Raw genomic sequence first — 5477 nt, forward strand, 5'->3', positions numbered from 1 at the left:
CCCAAACCTCAAGGCCTCTTGGCCTCCCTCTCACCATGCTCCTGGCTACGGACCACCTCTATTTGCCGAGCAATGTCAACCACCTCGTCAAAAATGGCACCAGACACCCTCTCCCTAGTCATAAGCAACTGCTGCTGATACGTGAGTCCATCAATGAACCTCATCATCCTCTCTCTATCAGTGGGAACCAACCAAACTGCGTGACGAGCCAACTCAGAAAACCTCATCTCGTACTGGGTCATAGATATGCCATCCTACCGAAGCTGCTCAAATTGTGTGTGCAACTCCTCCCTACGAGACTGTGACATGAACTTCACCAAAAGGAGAATAGAGAACTCCTGCCATATAAGCGGTGCTGCGCCGGCCGGCCTGCGTCTCTTATAAGCCTCCCACCATCTGAAGGCAGCCCCAGAAAACTCGAAAGTAGTGAACGAGACCCCACTAGTCTCCAGAATACCTGTTGTTCGAAGCATCCGCTGGAACTTATCCAGAAAACCCTGTGCATCCTCTGACTCAGCACCGCTAAATGATGGAGGTTGAAGCCTCCCAAATCTCTCAAGTCTCCCCTGCTCATCGTCTGCCATAATGGGGACTACCGGGGCCTGAGCAGCTGTAACTGGCTGGACTGGTAATGCCCCCGGTATATGAAGTCCCTGCACTACATGATCCGGAGTACGGGCAACAGGGGTATGAGTACCTCCCCCGGCTTGATAAGTGACAGGTGCGGCCTGAGCCGAAACCACCCGAGCAAGGAAAGTACAAACAGTCAAAATCTGAGCTAAAGCCTCCTGAAGGCCTGGAATCACAATGGGCACAGCTGGTGCCAGAGCTGGTCTTGTCAGCTCAGCTATATTTGGAATCTGCGCCTGAGCTGGAGCAACTGGTGGTGCTACAGGTGCTGCTCCAACAGCTGTACGAGTTACACCTCGACCTCTACCTCGTCCCCGGTCTCTCGCAGCCCTAACTGGTGGCTGACCATTCGATCCGGTAGTACGTGTCCTCACCATTCTATTAGTAGTTTGAGATGGAAATTTGAGAAAAATTGTAGAAATTTCATAAAACGGATTTTTGGGATTTGAATGTCGATTTGAAGTCGGATTTGAGTAAAACTAGTATGGTTGGACTCGTAATTGAATGGGTTATCGGATTTTGTGAGTTTCATCGGATTCCGAGATGTGGATCTCACATGCGATTTTTGGAGTATAATTTCGAATTTTATGAGAAAATATTAGTATTTTGATATATAATTAATTCCTATATTTGTGTGGACTGAATCAAATTAATTGTGGCTAGATTTGAGCCGTTTAGAAGATGATACTCGCAAAATAGAATTTCTGGAGCATTGTTTAGCTTGCTCGACATTGGATTCGTCTTGTTAGAGGTAAGTAACTCTTCTAATCTTGGAGTTGAGGGTATGAACCCCAAATATACGTATTATGTGAATTGTTTGGAGGTGACACACATGCTAGGTGACGGGCGTGTGGGCGTGCACTATAGAAATTGTGACGTAATTGGTTCCGTAAAATTTTGTAGTCAAATAATCTTGGCATTTTCTATGTAGTTTTATGTGTTAAAGAAATTGAACTGAGAATCATATTAAACATCATGCTGAGGCTATGTGCCAGAATTATTGAGAACCACAGAGGTCATATTGTTGTTGAATTATTTGTTTAAATTGAAATTTCATACTCAGTCATGTTCATTCATTTCATATCATCTCTCAGTCTCTGTTGCTATTTATTGATTCATCATATCATCATTTTGGGCTAGTTTCATGACATTGTGATCCCGAGAGACTGGAGAAATTGATGACTGAGTGAGGCCGATGGCCTGATTGTGAGGATAATTATGGGATCGGGCTGCACGCTGCCGCATGCCATATTAGCTCTATATACTTTATTATTATGGGATCAGGCTGCACGCCGCAGCAGGCCAGATTGGCTTATTATAGCACGTGAGTTGTCCGTACGGATAAAGATATTGATACTATAGCACGTGAGTTGTCCGTGCAGCACGTTAGTTGTCCGTGCAGATTATAATGCTTAGGCTGAAGGAGCCCCTTCAGAGTCTGTACACATTCCCAGTGAGCGCAGGTACCTACTGAGTGCGAGTGTCAAGCGATTGGGAGAACTAAGTGACTGAGAGGACTGAGTGAAATGATACTTTGAGAGTATGCATATGGTTTTATCACTGAGTGCATCGCATTGATATGCACATTTGACATACAAGCATAGAGATGCATTTTCCTCATGTTGTACGGTATCACGCCATTAATGATTTCTCACACATATTGGCATATGGTCATAGTGATGCATTTTTCACTGATTATCTGGAAAAGAAATGAAATATCTTATTTATTATTAAAAGAATTTTTGAAAAAATTACTATTTTCAAACTTACTCATATTTTTGGCAACTTCGGTAAACGACTTGGGTTTTCACTGATACACTTGAAAGGTAGAACTATTTTTCAGAAATCATGATTAAGCTTAGCATTTTTTTTTATCTGTGAGTTTCTTCATTTATTCCTTGCTTTATGTTATTATGAACTGTTGTTGGTTATTGGAATTGGACTCTGACCTTGGTACAAGCTCGTCACTACTTTCAACCTAAGGTTAGGTTTGTTACTTATTAAGTACATGGGGTCGGTGGTACTCATACTATACTTCTGCATCTTGCGTGCAGATGTTGGCTGCTGATGTTGCTGTGTTCGTTGGGAGCTGGATCTGAAGATGTACCTACGTTCCGGTTGTAGCTGCCTCTTGTTCATAGTAGCCTTAGATTCATAAAACTCTGTTTATGTACTTTTCAAATATATGATATATTTACTTCATACCAACTTTGTAAACTCTATTCTTAGAAGCTCATGATTTGTACTACCAGTCCTTGGAAAAGTTTTGTATAAAAGCAGTCCTTGGATAGTGATTAATTGGCTTATCTGACGGGTTGGGTTGAATGTCATCACGACTAGGTAGATTTTGGGTCATGACAAGGTGGTATCAGAACTCTAGGTTCATAGGTTCTACGAGTCATGCGCAAGTGTCTAGTAAGTATTCACCAAAAAAAATTCCATAAATGCATAAAGATTCAGAGTCTCTCTCGAGGATTGATTCAACCAACAGAATTCACCAGGGAAAAAATCCTATGGGATGCATAACAGTTTAGACTCTCTTCAGTGCATCTCACACCCAGTTCAATTCAAACTATCTGAGTCAGAATGACAGATTGATTCAATCAGCACAACCTAAGAATTTACCAAAACTTTATCCTACAAAAGATTCAAATTTTTTCAGTGCATCTCACGCCCAATTCAAATCAAATTATCTCATATTTGAATGATTGATTCATTCATTCATTCAACAATACTTTAAGAATTTGCTAAAATGATTCAAACTTTTATTAATGGATCTCACACAAAGTTAAATTCAAAATTTTCTAACTCAGATTTGTATACACAATTTGCTAATTTCGGCAGAAAAGTTAAATTTAAAATTTTCCAACTCAATTGACTAATTTCGGTAGAATGAATTATAAGAAGTTGAACTTCAAGATCTCATAAGTTGAGAAGCCATTATCAAGCAAAAAGGGAAAAAAGAAGGAGATAAGCAATCGTACAAAGATATGAAAGCTTAACTGAGGTACCTTGAAAGTTGAGTAGAGATAGGGATTAAAGTCTTTCTTCACGCAACAATTCACCTTTTTGATCTGGGTGCACTTAGATCTGCCCTCCTGATAAATCTTATACTTTGTTTTGATGATGGTAGATCAAGTAGACGCTAGGGGTGTAGGCTAGGGGTGCCAATGATTCCGTTCAGCTAATTATTTTTAAAAAAGTATAATATACCCTTTTTTGGTTACTAGTACGTCTGTTGCACGTTAATCATCATGATGATTTAAATATTTATTTATATGAAGGAACAATAAAATTTAATTAATGAGAGAAATTTTATGTATAATAATACAACAATCATTTAAATGCCAAAAAATATTAGTATTACATTAGTGTCACGACCCAATTTAGGATCATGACCGGCGCTTAGGAGCAAGTGCTCCCAAGTAAGTCTCATCGGTAATTTACAGAAAATTGGACAGAGTTTTCCCTATTTTAGGACTATCCAAAAATAAACATGTCTTAGAAATCAACAACACAACCAACCAACCAATATCCACCAAAACAAGTCATAATCCTCATTCACGAAGTATTTCCAACACAATAATACCAACTTCATCTCCAAGTATACGATGAGAAAGTCTAATACGAATCACAAGTCTATATCCATAAAAGAATACTTATGACACTCATAAAAATGACTATGGAGCGACTCTAAGAGTTCATAAGGAAAGACGATAACAAATAAATAAACTTTTCACCCACGCGAACAAGTGCGGTGCTCACCAGGAACTATCAACTCGTATACTCTAATTAACGAAATCCTCGCTCGTGTCAACTGCTGTCTTTGTAAAAAAAAAAAAAAATAGCTGGGAGTGAGTCACTAGCTCAGTGAGTAATAACACTTAACCACAACCGTTTTATGTAATCTGTATCACTGTGTGGACCTCTTCGTAAAAGGAGTCAAATATAACTGTAGATCCCTATTCGAAAGAAAACTGTAATTGTATGCTAGTTCTACTTTCCCACTAGGGTTCCATGAACCGATGTTTAAATACAAATCATTCTTCATAAATATATAAGATTGGAAGGAAGTAGTTACCTTTTTGTCGACTCCTAAAATTTCCGAGACTTAGAGTTATTGAAATACTCTTAAGATTTTCTTGAAAAAATCTATATATCCCATGTAGTTGTTAAGTTAGGAGATGAATTAAATGGCCAAATTTATCGAAGAGGGCATTAAAGCTCATCTCAATAAAGTATTTATGATGTAGGGCTCATCCTTTCCTCTAACCCTTCAAAATGGAGCTTTAAAATAATAAATAGTCTCAGTCTCTCTCCCGAATTGGCCTTTAAAAGGCTTTAGTGAAGCTCGCCGCAGGGGATGCGATACATGCACATCGAGTGCGTCCCTATTCTTTCATATTAGTGTTAGAACTCGCGCGACATGCGGATAACTTGACAGAATATTAATTTTATAAAATTATAATTTAATATATCATATTATTTTAATAAATATTAATTATTATTTTATTATTTAATATAGTGTATGCAAATATAACAAAATCTATACAAAATCAAAGGATACACATTATATAGTAATCAAATTATTTGTTCCTTATTTAATTTTTATTATTATTAAATTAGAAAGTATTTAGTACTATACATTTACTAATATGACTTTTTATTAACTTGTCAATTGGATTAATATTTTGATACTACTTCTCTTTTAATATAATATAGATATATATTTTCTTTCTCTGAAACTATTTTTATTTTTTTAAAACTTATGTTATACCGTTCAAAATTCTTCAATTTTCTAAATTTATCAATTATATTCTTGACTGTTATTTATTTATCTTTAATTA

This window comes from Nicotiana tomentosiformis, chromosome 4, assembly GCF_000390325.3.
Source record: "Nicotiana tomentosiformis chromosome 4, ASM39032v3, whole genome shotgun sequence".
Classification (NCBI taxonomy): Eukaryota; Viridiplantae; Streptophyta; class Magnoliopsida; order Solanales; family Solanaceae; genus Nicotiana; species Nicotiana tomentosiformis.